This window comes from Parus major, chromosome 3 (assembly GCF_001522545.3).
Source record: "Parus major isolate Abel chromosome 3, Parus_major1.1, whole genome shotgun sequence".
Classification (NCBI taxonomy): Eukaryota; Metazoa; Chordata; class Aves; order Passeriformes; family Paridae; genus Parus; species Parus major.
Window position 1 is genome coordinate 89,732,005 of NC_031770.1, and position 19,717 is coordinate 89,751,721.

The following is a 19,717-nucleotide window of genomic DNA, read 5'->3' on the forward strand; positions in this document are numbered from 1 at the left end:
CGCCGGCACAGAGCTTCCAGCGGCTGGAAGCGTACCGTGCTGCCCGGGCAGCGGGGCTCGCAGCGCAGCCTTCGGCCGGGGCTGGCGGGGCGCGGCCCCCTCGGGCGGGCTGTGCCAGCGCCCCGAGCGGCGGGCGGCAGCCGCTGTCGCAGCGGCGGTGTCCGCGATCTCCGGGAGTGCCGGGGAGCGGTTCGGGACGCTCGTTTCACCGGCCCTGGGACATGCCGATCCCCACCTGAGGCGCCCGGGAACACCGAGCGGCAGTGTGCGCAGACCACGCTCACAGTTTCTTTTCAATTGTTAGAACACTGTCTTGAAAGTAACACAAATGTACGGAACGCACTCTAGGTACATGGCCGTGAGTAATGTTTTCCCTCTCAATTTGCATTGGTTTAACGTAAGAAAAAATAAAAAAAAATAATTATATACTATCCTCAAGACTTTCTGGAATATGTTTTTTTAGAATCCGCTTTCAAAAGGGCAGTTATTAGGTCACAAGGGTGAGCAAAGACAAATACTTTGCCTGTGTCCGCCGGCTCTGGGCTCCGGCAGTCCCCCTCCACACCCCTGGGAGAGAGGCGACGTGCTCCTGAGCTCTGATGGCAAAACAGTCGTAAAGGATCTCGTCTTTCTGGTTGCATAATAGCAATTTTGTAATCTACACAGCAACACAAAATACTTTTGAAAACAGGCAGTTAAGATCAAAGCTGTTCTTGAAATATTGCTAATTTCTTGCATAATTATAATTGGGTGCAGATATAGGAATAGGGGAGAGGGGGACTTTATTGTAATTGCCTTTGTTCTTCAATCCCTGCATGGTACCAACACTACTTAATATTACAAAGTTGCAATGTATTTCTTGTTGGCTTCTTCTTAAATCAGATGGTAAATCTTACAAGCTGCACTTGTTAAATTTCTGTGGGAATTGGAGTGATCTGCCTATTTTTCGATTTTAAAAGGGACACTTTAGGTGCTTGCATACTGTTACTCTTTGCAGACCTACAAAACAATAAACTTCAAAACTGTTAACATCTTCTTATACCTTAAATAGCCATCAGAAGCAATAGTTTCTTCCTTCCATCAATACATTCTGTAATTACAAAAGAGCATTCATGAATATGTTCACATGTGCTCAGAAACAGGGCAAGCACACACCAGCACTCCCAAGCCTTCCCAGCCCTGCAGCAGGAGGTTAGATAATTTCAACAGAAGAAAGTCAAACCACGCTGTTGTGCGTTGGCAGAGCTTGGTAAAGACAGGGATGTAGAAAGCTGCCCAGCAGATTTTAGAGGTGGAGATGAGGAGGACCATCTCCATCACAGTTACTGGGTACCAGCCAGGGCCAGCCAGGCACTTCAGATACACTTCTTGCAGCTGCTGGTGAGACTGGTTCTCCTAATGCCAGGCAGAGGATCTAGGTTCCAAAAATCAGTCTTCTTGTGGCTGTTCCACCCCCAGATCTGACACTGAAGGTATTGAACCAGATGCAGGGAATATGAAGGCTCAGCAGAGATCAACTAAACAAATACCGAGGCAGATATAAGGCTCAAACTGTTCACAAGCCTTTGTGACCAACTGAGGTTTGCTGCCAAGATCACTTTGCCTAAATTCAGTGACTTCAGTGCCTCTGTTCCTAGGGAACCCTCTGAAGAAGTGAGAATACAGAGGAGCCATGCAGCAGAATGCATGAAACAAGGGAGGGATGCAGCTGACTGCCCCCAGTTTACCTAGGACATGCAGTACTTCAAAGAACTATATCATGGGCATGGGATAAATCAAAGCATTTGAAGCTGGAAAACAATGTGGCTTGCTTAATTGCCAAACAGAACGATGAAGGCATTGACTCCTGAACTCCAGCTCTAAAAAACAGACTGGTCAGTGGCACCTCACTGTCCATCTTCTGTTTGTCTGGAAGCATCCATATTGTCCCAGAGCTAAGTCTGACAACAGGCAAGATCTCTAGCAGTGGCCTCAGTGGAAAGGTTCTCTCACCATCTTATGCTACTCTCTGTCCCACCATCCTCTGTACCGTTTAGGAGAAATGCCCAGCATGCCCTCCAGAGAAAGAGGACTTCAGATCCCAGCACTACACTGTCTTGGATGCTTTTAAACAGCTTAAACATTTCTTGCAGGACATGGACACAAAGACTGACATGAGATGTCACTTCTGCAGATGCTGTCATGTGTCTCATGATTAGGCTTCACTGTGACAAGTCTCAGCAGTAACAGGAGGGTGACTGACAATCGGTTGAGTCCGTGTACTTTAATGAAGAATGAGTCAAACTATTTGCACACTTCTCGTGAGTATCAGGGAGTCCAGAGGACAGAATGATGGCAAGAAAGCTTAATACTTATTTATGAGATCTGCCTTCACCAGCTGACATTCAATATAAGGATCAAGATCTTTCCCTTCTCTAAGGTGGACAGCTACTGTCACAGGATCTTTGATAAAATCCTTGGAAGCTTAGGACATTAAATCAGTGCTAGTGCTCCTGGCCCACTGCAGAGGTGAAGATACAGCCTGAAGCTATGGTGTAAAAATAGGCATTGAGGAAGTCAAAAGGCAAACCAGTGCCATTCTTGAAGAATAGTATTCTCACAGCAGAAAGCAACCTCCCAAACAAGAAAACTTGTTCAGCCTTGGTCAGTGTAATAAGATACTGGTGTCTGTGGTTCTTCTGCACAAGAAGAAATAGCAGCAATAAAAAAACCTTCCCCTAAATGAAGAAGAGACTTCATATTGGGATAAGTTTTGGTGGGAAGATGTCTTAGAAAAAGGGTGAGAAAAGAGAATTGTGAAACAATACAGTAATTAGAAGCTATAGCCAGGCATGCAAGTTGTGAGAAAGGAGGACAGAAAGTTGCCAGGATTCATACTAACACATATATACCTGACAACCTTATTATTGGGGCAACTGTGCCCCCCGGGGGTTGGAGCAGTACTGCCCTCTGTGATAGAAGCAGTCCTGCTGCATTACATATTTCCATAGCAAGTTAGGGCGTGGCTCACATGCAGAAGGAATTAAGGTGTGCTGGTCTCAAAGTCCTGCAAGGGGATTACCTAGCTCGAGCTGCCATTTGACAAGAGAGGTCCTCTTCTGCAGGAGGAGTAAATGAGTATAAGGAACAGCTTTGTGCTTCCTTCCCAGCTGACCACTTTCTTCAGCCTTGAACAGACAAGGTCAGACTTCTACCAGCTTTGATTCAGAGGGGAACAAATTCAGTCTGCTCTCACTGTGATATCACAGTTCACATATCTTCCTTCTATTCACACTGTGATCAAGGCAACCCACATCAGGGTTTGACAGTCACTGTTACCCCCGTCAAATGGTGTCAAGTGCTCATAAACAAAGGTTGCAGCCCGTTATTTGCAGGACACACACAGCAGGAGCTGAGCAAACTCTCCTGCATGGCATTGCCAGCAGAGCTGTGTTGAGGGCAAGAGATCACCCTGCTGAACAGTTCAGTGCTTCCAGGGCTCTCTGATGGGAATGACAGCAGGGCTACCAGTTATACTCACAGTCACTTCATAGTTGAAACCTGGAAGACTGGTCATGACCAAAAAATTAATGTCTTATAGTCCATCAAAGAGCCATCCTTCAATCACTACCAGCCTGGTCTGGGCATATAGCCAAGAGCTTCAGTGCTGAAAATCTCAATTTCTCTTGCTAGATACCATCATCCTGTGTGATCCTGAAAAAATATTAGGTCTCTGTGACTTATAAAGAACTCAGACAATGAAATGTGAAATACAGATAAGACTGGACTGATCTCAGGAGTGTTCCTGGAAGTTATGGTCTGAAAGAAGCAAAAGCAAGGTCATGCTGCAGCTCTCCCTCCTCAGCACAGCTCAGACAGAATTGCTTTCTGGCTTGTCAAAAGGCAATTCAAGCAAACAATGCCAAGTTTCAGTTTGAGATTCTTATATAAAGGCCTAGAGCAACGATATCCATGGGCTTGAGTGAGCGCAGAGGAGGTTAGTGCTGCTACAAGGAAAGCAGCAATATTCAGAATAATCAGAATTTAATATTAATGTACATTATGGGATAAAGAGAAAACATAAAGAATGGATACAAATAGATTTTGCATCAGCATAGTTTAAGTAATTCATAAAGCTCATATAATCCACTTAAATTAACATTAGGAAAAGTACAATGAATAAAAAATAAAAAATAAAATAAATAAAATAAAAAAGCAAAACACAAAAAAAAGCAAAAAAACCCCAAAAACTAAAAAAAAAAAAATACACTTTACACAGATAAAATAAAGCAGGTCAAGTTCCTGAAGCTTCTTTCTGCATTCAGGACTACTTCCTTCCCCCAGATTTCTAAGCCTTGCTATAAAGAGATATGGTTACATGGCACAGAGAATCCAGGGCAAAACAAAAAGAGTATGAAGACAGAAAGACCCAAGTACTATAACGAATAGGACTAGTTTTGGGGAAAACCAAAACCTTTTGGGTTTTGTGGGTTTTGGTGGTTTTTGTGAAACCACCACAATAATTTAACTAGCACGGGATTTTTGCTGGAAGATTAGTTACCCTGAGCAAATTAAACAGGAATACTCCTGAACCCACAGAAACTGTATTACAGCCTGCAGAGCTGCTGAGAGCTAGCCCTGGCAGGGTGCTGGAGGTAATTAGCACTGACATACTTCGCTCAGTTTTGCTGGCTGACGACTCTGGTCTCATTTGCTCTCCATTTCTACGTAAATTGTTTAGAGGAGGGCTGTAAAAACAGCAGGTAGATGTGACTACAAAGTGTTCCCATACTGATTACACAGCTACAGTTACAAATTATGGTTTAATCATCACAGGTACCACCACATCTACAGGTTTTTTGTATGCCTAGAATAACTGATACAGAATCACATAATGTATTACTAGTACAAAGGCACGTCTGAGAGCCGTGATGAATTATTATAGCCGTAATACCAACCTGAAGCGGCACGCACTCGTGGCAGCGCATTTAACACGTTCACTGTGGTTTTACAGTGTTATAAATAGCAATCACTGTGAGCAGAAGCTGTAGCATCTCTGATCCTCTCCACCCCCACCCCCAAACAAATCATTCCTGTTAACGTCAGCTTTTATTTGAACACAATGAGCTGTAATCACATGAGGTATTAATTTGATTTAATCCTACTTGCTTCAGTTTGGTTTGAAAGGAGTGGCCAGTCATATGTGGTTGCATTGTATCCAGTAGTTTCATATTTCACACCAACTTTCAAGGGCTGACACCCATCTTCTCTGGCCAGAAGAACAAATAGATGTGTTCATGCAAATAAGAAAAAGACATTCTGACAGTGGGATGGGCTTTTTCCTTCTTTCCCCCTCCAAATTGTTGGGCTGGCTGTGGCAGCTGATGGATAGATTCTGGGTTCCAACCATTCTTCCAGGTTTTTTCTGTTTTCAGCTGGTTCAGTACAACTTCTCACACCAAATTTTGCTTCTCCAACCGCGATGAAGAGAACAAGTAGAGACATGAATTCAGGTCTATGTTTATTTTTTCATATCAGCACCATGATGTAACTAAACTATCCCTGACTTCATATCGTTTGGTGCTCTATTTCCTATGGCCAGCAGGAACACCCACACTGCTGGATTTGGCATGAAGTAAAAAGGCAGATACAAGCACAAGGTAGGTCACCCTGCCTATCAGCCCAGCCTGAGGATTTGGGTAGGCATTAAGCCTCACCTTCATTTCATGATCTCTATGATGAAAGACCCCCAGCTTCCCGTGGGCTTTCAGCATTGTGAGGGCCAGGAGGTCACATCTTTCTCGGGGAAGCTGAGCTGCTGACTCCCATCAGTGCAAGGGTAGCAACAAGGAACACCACTTGGTATGTCAAGAACCCATATCAGGAGCATTCTTACAGCCCATCATTAGTGGACTCATTGACGCACCTGGAGCATGTTTTTATGGAGAGGAGCAAGAAACATCTAATACCAGGGCTAATGTAAATTTTACAGCAATGAAAAATATTTTGACTAGCTTGTAATTTTTTTAATTTTTTTTTTATATGTAGTTTTTTATTTTCTTCCTCTCAGCTGGAAGGGAATTTAATGCCCTTACAATAGTCAAATGGGGTACATTATCAACAATTGTACACACACAATTCCACATTTAACATTCAAAAATGCAAGTCTAATGTTAAATATACCCTTCACTAATTTCCTGTATTAGCTCATATAAATGTGTGTTAATTAGACAACTGTACTTCAATGAATTTTATCACAGAATAATTTTTTTTAATTTAAATTATAAAATACCATGCTATAAAAGTGTTACTTCAGGAAAAAGAATGAAGAATTTTCTGACATTTCTCTTTAAAGCAAGAGGTACCGAGTTGTGAAAGTTGCTTATTTAAGGAATCAGACCAAGGATAAATAAAATATAGCCAGTAATTATTTCAAATACCACAAGGAAAAATTATAGTAAGCAGCTGCACCAGGTAAAATATTTTTGTGCCTTTAATCATGTCACAATAACAACTGGCATTAAAAACAGACATCTGAATCCAGTGAGTTACCTGGTATAATACAGCTACTCAGTGAGAATCACAACAGTCTTCAGAATTAAATCCCTTTCTGGAGAGATGTTATGCTGAGAACTGAAAGGTGAACTAGCAATTTAAGACATATATACAACAGCTCAATCTCACACTTAGAAAAAAAAAAATATAGTTTAAGAAATCTGTAGAAATTTATTAAAAAATAAATAAAATTGAAAAAAAACCCTGCCTGTACTGTTGATAAAATGTCAGAGCTTTTGAGTCCAGGTCACAGTGCTTATTAATCAGCTACCCAGTTCTGTAAAGTCTGTGCTAAGTTGTCACAACTGATGGTCTTCAAAAGAATTTAGGTCAAGTAAACACTTGGCAAACAGACATACAGTGGTGAACTAGGAAGTCCATGTAGGCACCTCTGAAGCTCTGCAGGCAAACAGGAGTAATTGGAAAGCAAAGTGGGCTGCAGTGTGATCCTCCAGCAAACTCTTAACTGCAAGGAACTTCCAGCGGCCCAGAAGCTCAGCTAGAGGATCAGTGTATATCACTATTGGACACAAAGTAGAAGTGTGGGTTCAATCACAGTAGCCAGAGCGAGATGATCAGAAAACTTTATTATCCAAACTCTGCAGCTTTTTATAGGGTATTACGATACAGGTTTAACATGATTGGTAAAGGGAACATCACCTCTCTGTCCCATTGGTGGGACAAGAGAAAAACACACTAATCACAGCTGTACAGAACTGTTGTGAGAAAATGAAATTATTTACAAAAATAGTCCTTGAGCAAGAGATGTTCTCAAGAGACTTTCCCTTGGGAACAGATCAGCCACTGACAGGCTGGAACTCTCTCAGACTCAGAAAAATCAGGCCCACAAGAGTAGGTCACTTCACACAGCACTATTCTATTCTATCCTTGGTCATTTTATGAGAGGTTTTCCAAGATACCATGTGCTCAGTAAAGACTGCTCTGTGTTGGAAGAAAGTATTGAAATTAGTTTGATTGTGAGAAGATCTGAGATGACTGCAAATGTGAAATGAGATGCCCTGAAAATGTGTGGACCAGAAAAGGACCTGTTGCTTCAAGAAATAGGCTCCTTCCAGCTGACACCAGAGGTGCAACATACATCTTGTCTTGCTCATTGTGGGAATCCTGGCATAGAAGCACCATCACCCACTGTCGATATTGCTCAGTTTTAATTGTGACATGCCCACTAGTTTTTCAACTGTTGCAGAAACACCCCTGAGCTTGGACATTTTAGTCAAGTTTTTACTTCTGTACTTCTATTTCCAGTTTTTAGTGCATCATCCAGACACTGTGCAGAGGCAGTGGCTAACACGAGGCCAGACAATGGTGAGAAGGAAACCCAGTCTGCTCTGGCATGCTCCTTCCAGCCACATAGTTGGCAAGCAGCATCTTGTAATTTTGGCTGTAATTTTACAGCCTAGCTGCCCATACCCCTTTGCTGTGCATGGCGCTGGGCTCTTTGCTTCTGGCAGAGGCTTGACTTCTCATCTCCCAGTCCTTACCATGGGCTTGCTTGCTTTAGGCTGTCCAGATGCATCAGTGCTTTCAGGTTTAGGAGCTGTACAGATGGGGTTGTCCCCAGGTAGAAAACATGGGCTACACCCCAAAGAAACAGAGACCTCCCAGGACTCCCTTTCCTATATGTCTGCTTTTCCTCCAACTTTCCCAATACAGCCATGGTCGTCTTGTGGCTCGCCCTGTGTCTTTTCCCAGCAGAATGGACAAGCTGCCCTCAAGCAAAATAGCAGAAATCTGATCCCAGGATACAGATATTTGGCCTAATACAGATATAGCTGTATGATGCAGTTTTTTTCTTGATTTTTTTGTCTCCCACTTCATCCCTGTGCATCTCCTACAGGACCACCATGAGATCACATCATTTATTTTCAGGAAGATGGGAAATTCTATGCTGCATTTTTAATTAATCTCAGGTCTCCAAGCTGAAAACAGAAGTTGAGAGTACAACAACAGCTCTAAATGAAGCCAAAACCAAAAGCATCTCACCCTTTCTAGCTCCTTGTGCTCTAGGAGGCACACTTAGCACCAAGTGTGGGCAGCTTCTACCTCACACACAATGCCAAGATGCTTTGCTTCTCTGCTAACCTCAGTCAAAATCCCTTTCACCATAAACAAAGACCATTATTCTTTCCTTATTTTGGAGACCTCGCTAGGAAGCAGAAGGGCACCTTTTGTTCTTCTGTCATCAGGAACAGCAATGGGAAAAGATGATAATCTCCATCATTAGCTGGCCCAGTACTTCCTTCTGTAAGGTCTAGTTTATGCTTGCTTCTAACCTCCCCAAACTCCAGCTGTCAGGACAATGTCTTCTGCCTTACATATCTGGCTCAGATTCAGGTATTTTAAGAAAGTTTCAGCTAAAATGATCATCTGGTTCTAAGAATACACTTAGCAGACAAAACACTATGTGTGTCTTGAAAAGATGCACAGTAGTTTTGCTGTTGTGACAGTTTGCTTTGGAAGAAAAAGAGCCTTTTTACCAGAAAGCAGTGAGCTCAGCATCCTGCCACCAATGAGCCTTTTGCTGCCACAACCATGAAACTTGTCCAAGATTCCTTTGAAAAAAAATTTAAAAATCAGTTCTCAAAGCCCCAGCAGTATGTGCATGTAACAAGCCTAGTATTTAGCAGCTAAAAATCCTGTAAATCATCCATGGACTGCATCGTTCTGCCCGAGCTTCCAGGTGCAGCATCAAGCATCCAGCTGGAGCAAGGCAATGGTGCATTAACCAGCTGAAGCAAAAGCAAAATTCCTCGCAGATCTGTTATTAACATAGCAGGAATTTTTATCTATATAAGGACTACAGATGTGTGACCCACAGCTTGGTGTGGCAGCACAGTCAGTGGTCTGGGATACTGAGCACAGAACAGGGGAGACTCACAATATGTTTGCTCAGTGTCATCCCATATTGCAGCTGAAATAAAAAGGGTTTATTTGGAGTTCAGCCTTACAGGCTGCATGCATGCTGCTTATTTTGAGGCAGATTCGTAGCCCATGCAAACTACTTACTTTGGGGATTGCTGCTGTTTCTCAAGAGGTAAACCCTGGCTGCAGCCTCAGCTTTAAAGGGCTCTGCGCTTCCCTAACAAGCTGTGTAACAGTTCAGCAGCTTCCATCTGTCTTGTCAGTCCTACTCTTGGCTTCCTGTAGAAAAAAAAAATGTCCCTGGCTCATTTCTAGAAGGGACTGAGTGTTGCCCACTTGATGAACAGATACATTTGCAGGCAGACTGAGTACAAGCTGCTTAAAAGGAAAATATGCACCCAGGAATAAGGTTTCCTAGTCTGACCGAGTGCAGATGTATCTGTAAATGGAAATAGATCAATTATTGATTTTGAGCTGCAGCAGAGCTTTTGTACTGAGGAAGCAAAATCCTCTGTGTTTGCTATAAATCTTGGGTTTGCTGCTTGCAAAACCTTTAATCTCTTTTCATCACTGCAAGTTAAATCTCTTGTTTTACAATCTCTAAAAGCAGCACCCGACATTTTCCAAAGAGCTCTTCAAAAGCCACAAGAGTAAAGAGTAGGTGCAAAATCACAGCAGGCTTCAGCTCTCCAGGGATGACCATGAATGCCAACAGGAAAAGGAAAAGTGTCCAACCTCAGTACATAGATGTTGGACTCCAATCCCATTTCTTCTTCATCTGTATTTGCCACCACTGTTTTGATGGCCCAGAATGCCCTTCAGAATGACAGAAAGGGATCAGTAAGTCTTCTCCTAGAGGGAGAAGGCTGAGCAGTCTGCAGGCTGTCACCAGTTCCTAAAGCAGTTTAGAAGCTGTGTTTTCTGAGAGACAATCATTTAGCCTAAGGTGAGCAAATTTCAGAGGAGTATCACAGTTTCTAGGTCAGGGACATGACTTTTCATCTACTCCCATAGCCACACTACAGGAGTGGCGAGAGCTCATTTCCAGTCAACCATTTCCTGGCTCCTCAGCTGCTGGCAGCTCTGGGATAGAAGTCCTGCAACACACATCTTCAGAAGCTGCTCTTTGCTCTTCACTGTGTCTGCAGAGCAATCTGCTCCTACTACACTTACCTCTTCTCCCTGTTATGGAAATGTAAGCAAATACTTGGGATTAAGGTAACAGAATTGTGACGAGGATTGTGTCATCCAGATCTGTCCATGGAAGTTTTCTCTCTGTCTTCCATATCCTGAATCTTTCACATGAATGTTAGGCTTATTCCAGAAATCAACACAATTACTGAGCTGGAGCAGATCCCAGGACTGAGATTCTTGTCAGGAGCACCCCAGGTTTTAGGCCACCTGAGCAGCTCTAAGCATGCCTCCCTTTCCACAGTGGGCATAAAAGAATGCACAGGTGGTAAGCAATTTTCCATGAGGATCTACCAGTCCTGCAGAGCTGTGTGTGGAAACACAACAGGTTCATCTCTTTTTCTGAAGCACTCACCCAGTGCTGAACCACTGAGTGAGGAGATAATATAAATGCATACCTGGCATCAGCCATCTTACGAGACTTCAGCAGATACAGAGGCTGACTCCTGCTGGAGATGTGCCCCATGCACCAGCCTGATAAGAACAAAACTACCATCCTGGTACATGAAGGGTAGGTATCAAGTGAAAGTGTGTCCATTTATACCAGAAAGTAAGTTTCCCTAATGAAGGAAAGAAGCCTAGCCTTAATTTTTTTCTTTAGTTTTTCTTCCACTCACAGTAAAGCCTGCTTTCACAATTTCAAACAAATGTTTAGAGAGCACAAGCTGCTGCCTTGGTGGAATGTGGTTTAAAAGCAGCTTAAATTAAAGAAATAAAAGGCAGAAAGCCAAGAGAAGTAGACCTTTTTCCCTGAAATTTCAAACTGAAAAAAATCAGCAATACAGTGATTTCCACAAAAAGTGTTTTCTACATTTCATGAACAAACATGAAACCCACGTGCACTACAGACCAATTCATTGCCAATCTTTCTGCCTGCTCAGATTTTTATAAGCTGTTGGAGGCAGCTGGATTGCTGATGGAGGCAAGTTGGATTGCTTGTCTGACAAGCAATGTCAAATCATAATCAGAAGACAGGAATGTTTGGCAATGAGGATGATGCCATTAGAGCTGCAAGAATGAGGAGAATGGATGAGAGCTTTAGCTGTAGGGTAAGCTTGGGCTCAGAAACATCCTCTGTGATGGTCCAGGCAGGGGAGCCTGCAGCAAAGGAAAGGTGGGTGATGATGGCTCATGAGCTGCAAGAAAAAGCAAGCCAAGTTAGTGGGGCTCTGAGCAACCTTTCTAGTGAAAGGTGTCCCTGCCCATGGCAGGGGCATTGGAACAAGATGATCTTTGAGGTCACTTCCAATCCAAACCACTCTATGATTCTGAGAGGAAGCAAAGTTAAGCTCTCTGGGCAGGTGTAGCTACAGGCACAATGTGATTACCTAACCATGGCAAAATCTTTGTGGGATCAGACAACCAGTACTCCTGCAAGCAGAGGGATGTACCCTTGAGAATTCACAAGAACTTTGAAAAAACAAGCTGCTGTCCAAAGCCACAGTAAAAACTGCAGTAAATTCCAGCAAAGGTAGCACTTGAAAAATGAAGAAATGTAGTGCCTTTCTCAGTGTTTAGGGATGGTAGTCCTTGCAAAGAAAAGTGTTACACAAATTACTCTTAAGTCATTAAAAAAAGCCCCCAAAAAACAAGAGAAAAGAAAGAGAGAATTGAGAATATGTGTTCTTCATCCAGTAGTAGCTCAATTACCTTGATAAGTGAAACTGCTTCCATTGGTACATGGGTGGTAACCTTGGAGTTTAGCAACACCCAATACACACAGAATATTTTTATGCAAGAATATTTTTATGCAATGCTCTGCAAACTGTCAACAACTCGTGGCTTCCCAGCTGATGAACCTTTGCAGACCTTTGAAAATGAGGACATCCAGTGGCTGAATGTTATAACTAGGATTTCCATCAAAGATTTATGTCTGGGGTAGAACCTCACCTTATGAGGTAAGTTGTGCCGAATTTCTGCCCTTTACAGAGACCTGAAGTAGGCCATGTGTGGGGCAAAGGCTTTTACAGAAATCCTCTGTGCTGGGGTGAATTCTCCTTAATTATAGGGCTTCATGGTTGTAACAAACTGAGGCAAGCTCCAATCACTCAGTAGCACCTAGAATATGGTTTCACCTTTCTTTCTCTGCTTCCCTGTCATCATAGTCTTATGTTGATATTTACATTAAAAAAACCAATTAAAAACAAACAAACAAAAAAAAAAAAAATGCAAGCTCCCAAATCCCATCATTTTCTCTAGGTCTCTTATTTAGTTACAGAGAGTAAACACGGCTGTGAGTTTTAGAAACTCTCAGCACCTAGCCAGTCCCTTTGGAACCAATCAGTACAGCAAGTGTTGCACACCATGCTTTTTGTAATTTAGCCTTAGATATACCAATTTGAATACTTACACCTAGTTCCTATATTACAATAATATTTAAAGACCAGATGCAGTAATTAATCTAAATTCTATATACATAGTGTAGGAGAATAACTAAAATAATAACAGATCAAATTCATGCTTCCCTGCCATGAAAGCGCAGTAACACATGACTCAACAATATCACATTCTAGGACAAGAATATTGTGCCTTGTACAGAACATAGGAGAAGCAGAATGAAAATATGAAAAAAGTAAAGTGACATGTAAAGAAAATAGGGCACTGGATTTTTTGCACATTTGCAGGCCATGAATTCCCCTGGGGAATGGCCTGTATAACATGTGTATCACCGGCTGCTAAAAGAAACACCTCACCCAACATTAGGCATAGAATTTCATTTGGCACTGAATGTGGTAGCTGAGAATTGTGAAACTTTGCTGATTTTCCAGGATGAGCTGGAAAGGACCAGCAAGAAGAAAAACCCCTGCCTTCCTCTAAAGCTGCTTTAAACAAATGTCACTCTGGACTGCATCTACATGTCCCAGAGTAATCCCTTGAAGATTTTTCAGGTAGTGCTTGATACAATCCATACCTCTGAACCAGCAAAGCCAACGATTTAAAGCAGAGGGAAAAGAGCATCCCAGACCTTCTCCCATCCTCACCATCCATTTCAACATGGAAATGGAGTCACTCGGTTGGAGGGAAAACACGGACGGGATTACTCCCCGACGGAATGGAGTCAGTGAAATCTCCACCTTCTACTCCCACTGCTTTTTTTCTGGTCTGGGCTGATTGTAGTTTCATTGATTAAATCTCCCCACCTGCAGAGATGTAACCTGCTTATCAGCTCACTCCAGGACAAAATGTCATTGCAATTTAAGCCTATGTTACTATAGCTTTGTCCTCCTCTCCCATGCCAGCCAGTGCTAATGTTCATGCGGGCACATTAAAGATGGTTCATGCAAGCTGATTCAACTGGAATACTATCCAGCCATCATTAGTAGCTGAATCTGCACTCTGAACTACTTCATTCCCCAGTTCCATGGGACAAGTTCCAATTCAATACACTTCTCATAAGTTGCATGTTTTTAGACTGAAGCTACACTTTCAGTGTAAAAAAAGCTTAAACCACTTGACAATGGGTTACTTTAGGCTTATACCACTATAAGAAGTGAGCCCTTGAGATCAGCAAAAAAGAGGGTTTAGCCCTGAAACTCCCCAGCAAGACAAGACAATTCTCTCACATTTTGCCAGTGCTCTTGCAGCTGAGCACAGGCTGAACCATTTCTCAGAGGGCTTCAGGTCAATTTTGACCATCCTGAACCACTCTTCAGCCTAGACCTCTCTAGTTAGAGGCTTCCACTAAAAAAACAAAAAAAAACCCAAAAAAACAAACAAAAAAAAAACCCCACCAAAACAAAACAAAAAACTCTTCTGTTTGGCCTCCCCTTCCCCAAGCTCTCCTGTGCATTGGTGAATTGGTCACAGCTGTGGGGTAAGAGGATAAGATAAAGCTTATGGGAAAGCGAACTGATATGAGAAATACAAAGAAACAGACCAGTTTTTTATTTCATTGGTTTTGAATGCTGAATCAACACAGCATATAGTACATGAGCATTAGATCTGATTGAAGAAAGGAGGTGGAAATGTTTGGTCAGCAGTTTGGGAGTCTATTTTTACCAATTTGGCTCATGGCTTAGTCAGAAAAACACTCGGTGCAAAGAAGGTGCCAGGAACAAAGAGCAAGAGATGAGAGAGAGGCTATATCAATGCCAGTTTTGATCAGTTCACATTATTCTATCTTAGACATTAAATGTTTCAGCTTTTTCAATTGGGAACTATATTTAGAGCTCATAAAAATGAAATGGTGAGCAAAAAGCGTGCTGGGCAGTACCAGGAATTTACTTTCTTTGAAGGAGGGATGTAGTGTTCACAGACTGACTCTTCCAGAATTATAAGACATTTTTCTTCTCTGGGTTGGGGCTTATGAAGAGCAGAATGAGAATCTAACCATGGATTTCTGGACCCTGCATTAAAAAGTTCCTGTATGATAGGTGGCATTTGGGGTGGCCATGCCTGCTGGCTAACAACACATAAGCTTCTGCTGTCTTTCACACATTGTAATGTGGAAGCAAAGAGCACGAGTGAGAAATTCAGGCTATTTTTCTCCCCATTCCTATTACTGTTCTCTGTGTCTCTAGTATCTTATATATTTTCTGGACCATTAGTGTCATACTCAGCTACTTATTTGATTTTACATTGTGTTAAGGAAACCACTGCACTAAGCAAAGTCAAGTCAAGGTTCCCAGTCAAACCGAATTGCTCTTTGCTCCTCCACAAAGGTTATTTTAATTATATAAACTTCACAGAGGAGCTCATGAGGCACACCTAAATTACAGACAGCAGGCAGGGACAGGTGAGGAAAAAGTGGCTTGGAACTCTGAGAGGTGTTGCAACCTGTGCTGAAACATAAGAGAACTGGCAAAACAACTGAATACCAGAACGTGCTTTTCTTCCTTCAACAGCACTGTGACATGTTTTTTTTACATACAGCCTTACCAGCTCACAAGAACTCCATCCTGAAATTAGAAAGATCTTTTCAATTAGCATAGTTTTATGGCTAGATTATCCGGGCTTTATACAAAGTTTCTGCATTTCATTGAATTCATTATGAATGCAACCACAAAGCATGTACTTATTTCTCCAGAGGCTGCTTTAGATTATATGTTGACAAATTATATATTGACAGATTACACACTGTCAAGCAACTCATCCTTGCATTCCCTTTCACCAGCCCATCAGACAGAAACCTCACTGTACGCAGGCTGAAAATGACAAAACAACCACATTATTTCCTGCTCATGTGTCTAATTTGCTTTCAAAGTGCCTGTTTTCATCTGAGAGGCACAAAGGCAAAAATATTGTCATCCTTTCTACTTCAGGGAGAAAAAAATGTCTAAGTACTGTAAGTAAAAAAACAATAGCAAATATGCATTTTGACTTTTCCAACAGTACAAAGTTTATAAAGCCATTATTGATATAAGAATCAACCTTAGATGTCTCTGGAGGTGATTAAGTACTCCCCACTTCCACTTTGTATGGTATAAAAACTGTTCTTTTCAGCTGAAAACATTCACAAAGTTATGTAGCACCTATGGCTCATCCTCTAGAGAACAAAAATATAAATTAAAAAATCCCTATTCTCCTTTAATATAAACTGGAAGCTACAACATAATTTTGTCTGTATCAGCCTGAGCCAGTGATCTGGATCTAACCCAGCTGTTTTTAAAAGAACACAGAAAATATAAGACAGAATTGCTGGCTATATCCTGCTGAGGTTTGGAAATAGTGAGGCAACATATACTGTGTTTTGACAAGATTCATCCATACATTCACCAGATTAGCTTAAAATTTTTAAGTCCTAATGGATACAAACTATGCTTAATATATTGAGAAATAACAGATGTATATCACAGACCTTTGGTTCTCCACTTTAACAATAGTGGATTTTTTTATTTGACTTAATGGACTGCGATATTGCAATTCATCTGACTGTTTGAGTGCATGTTGCCATTCCAGTGTTTCTCATGTTCCAGCATAATTTTCTAGAATAAATTTCATGTGTTGCATATAATCACAGATTTAAACAGTTCAGCTTCAGAGCTTTCAGCTGCTGACCAGTCATGGAAACAGCCTTTGCACAGCTACTCATCCGCTGACACCCATTCCACTCCAACACAAGCACTACAGAGGCATTAATAAAGAGATAGGATCTTTTCCTGATGCTCAAAAAACAGATTCTGAAGGGATTATCCAAGCAATGGAAAATTAGTTTTTCTGAGTTCAATCCGCATGCCCTCCCCCGCCCATCCACTGCAGTGTTTAGAGTGAACATCTCCTCTCAGATTTATTCTCCAATCAAAGTCTGGGGGACTTCAGTCGATGACTCCTATAAACATTCCCCTAAAGTAAGCATTACCACCTTTCTGTCCTGGCAGCACTGGGTTTCTCTAACTTTTTGGAACACCCCTTTTGATGTAAGCTTTATCTCATGCAAGCAAGAGATTTTTAGGTGACCTAACAACCTGCTTTATTTAGAACAGGTAAAAACAGGGTGAGTCTAAAGGGCCAATAAAGCTCCCCATGAAGAGAAGCAGCGAGCCTTATAATCTGTACACAAATACATTATGGCATATCTTGAAACTAATGTCACTCTCTTTCAAACTTTTGCACTTAATTTTCTGTAGTGGAAAGTGGCAGGCTATTAGCAGCACACTCAAGTGAATTGCTGGCTCCACCTGAACGAAACCTGGAGGTTTGCTGCCTGCCACAGCCCCACTGCCAGTCACCGGGCTGTACCGCAGGGACTGGTGTGACAAGAGGATTTATTTCACATAGCCCATACGGAAAATCATGGGGCTCTTGCAAGGCATTTGGGGAATTCTTCCCTCTAGCAAGTCTTCCTCTTATTTAACAGGGACAAGTGACACCTGATTAAGTTGTAAAAAATACAAGCACAGACATTGGTCTCTGGTCTTTGTAGACTGCTGCGCTGAGGCTACCAGAGCTAGGTGTGGTCTTGTAACATGGTTACTGCTGCTTTGGAGTATCTTGTCTTCACTAGATAAAATAGCACAATGTTCTTCCTCTGTGAAAACACCAAAAAAGACCAGCCTTTTTTAAAACCTGTCAAAAGGCATGGGAGCCAGGGTTAGGTGAGCAGAGGATAGCATGTTTATCTACTCACCTCCAAATAGGCACAGGCCACTCATCATGTGAGGCTATAAGCTGAGCTGTGACAAGCAATACCTGAGAGCAAGGCAGGTTTTGGGCAAAGAGAGAGCTTCCTTTCTGATTTTTTTAAGTCCCATTTTCAAGCACAGGAACTGAAATTTGACTTTATAAACCTGAATTTGAAGCACTTGCTTTCAGGAACACAAGCACCATCTCACACTTAACAAATCAGCAAGTCAAAGTGCAAAGAAAACAAATTTAACAGATTGAAAAGTATGAACAAACACTTGAAGACAGAAAACCCATCCTCATTTTTGGTATTATTTTTGGGAGATATTAGCAAGGAACAGCTGCATCTCTAAAACTATGAAGCTTTCATTTCCTGTTGGAGTGCCATGAAAAATAAAAAAATGCCACTAGAAATACATTTATGGAATTATCTGTAATGAGGAACAGGGAATAGTTTTGATGCTGGAACTATGGTGACACCCCTAAAAACAAGAAAAGGAAAGCATGCACGTACAATACAAGAGAAGGCAGAGTATATGCACTAGGGCTTCTCACAGAGACATTTCTTTGTGCAGCATTGCATCAGGAGGAAGGGCTATGATAAAATGAGGAGGCACAAAGACAGACTGCAGGATCTGGGTGAACAGAGGAGGTTGGGGATGGGAGGGCAGGTAAGGACACAGCAGGCTTTGTATAAAAAAAGAGGTAGAACCAAAACTCACCTTACTCAATGTTACTGGGAGACCTGTCAAGGCACAGAGCTACACAAGCATTTTGGATGACAGATTGAAAAAACTTTATATTATTCTTGACCTCTCAGAGGTTTCTCTGATTTTTCAGATTTTCCATGCTTGTAGCTTGGCATCTGTCTTGAGGAAATAAACCCTCTAAGTTACACACCAACATCCTTGGAAAGGGGCTGTTAAGGCGGAAATGACCCAAACGTTAATTTTCATAAATGCCCAGAGGAGTTACAGAGTCCAACTGCACCCAGCTTCAGGAGGAAACAGGGACCTGGTTCTCACAGCTTCTTTGCAACACTTGAAACCCTCTGTAACAATCCCTCCTGGGCCATGGAGCAACCACCAGGAAGGATGGACAGGAAGCAGGGACAGGAGCCATGCTCCGAGATGGGCACAGGAGCTGGGATGCACAGCACCCACTTGACTCATTACCACCCTCGGGAGTGTGGTGTAGTGGTGATGCTGTTAGACTTCTCCTGTCAAAATTTTTACCACATTCTGTTACCTCTTAACTACCTTAAAAAGACCGAATAACCTTTAAACTTAAGAAAGCAGGATGTATCTCAGAACATAGTAAGGAAAAGGCAGCTCTTTGCTCTCTTCCCACAGCTAAGACCCCTAAATTCCCCAGCAGCAGCATGATGACAGAGAAAGCAGGGAATAATGGATGGGCATCCAGGAAGACAGCACCAAGGAAAAATGTCTTCTCTCCAAGGGAAACAGTAGTGCCATAGGAAATGGTTTGTTTGAGAACTGTTTGTTGAGAACTGTAGCAATTCGCTCCTAGAAAAAAAACATTATACTCAAAATTATTCAACACATTATTATAAAAAAGGGATAAGAGATGAAGCTTCCTGTTGCAAGCAATGAGAAAAAGACTGGTGAAAAAGAATGTCTGTCTTCTCACTGACCAGATCAAAGATATCAGTGGGTTTTAACTACCAAGAACTAAAAATATAAACAGCTGCTGCTAGTCACAGCAGCACCAAAAACATGGTCTCTTTACATCCTTGGTTTTTCCCTTAAATCTTCAGAAAAATCCTTTATGTACTTTAAGTGCCATAATTTTGAGAAAATGATACCATATTTTCAAAGCTTAACATTGACTTATATGCAAAATATAGCTCGGTCTTATTTAAACAATCTAGAAAAACACTTCATACATTATACATGAGTTCTTCAACAAAGCTCTTGATACAGATTATAGAGAAATAAAATACACCAAGTGTTGAAAGTTTTGATAACACTGAATGATTAACTAACTTCATAGTAAATCAAACTCAAAGGTTTTCTGGAGGAAACTC

The 19,717-nt window shown here is 41.8% G+C and overlaps 1 long non-coding RNA gene across 1 annotated transcript; it reads right to left on the reverse strand.

Annotated features, from left to right (window-relative positions):
• Positions 1–6,454: 6,454 nt before the first annotated feature.
• Positions 6,455–19,188, reverse strand: LOC117244084. Its single transcript, XR_004496497.1, has 2 exons — positions 13,520–19,188; positions 6,455–9,696 (listed from the first exon to the last, which is right to left on the reverse strand). It is a non-coding gene; the product is annotated as an uncharacterized LOC117244084 (long non-coding RNA).
• Between the last annotated feature and the right edge of the window lie 529 nt (positions 19,189–19,717).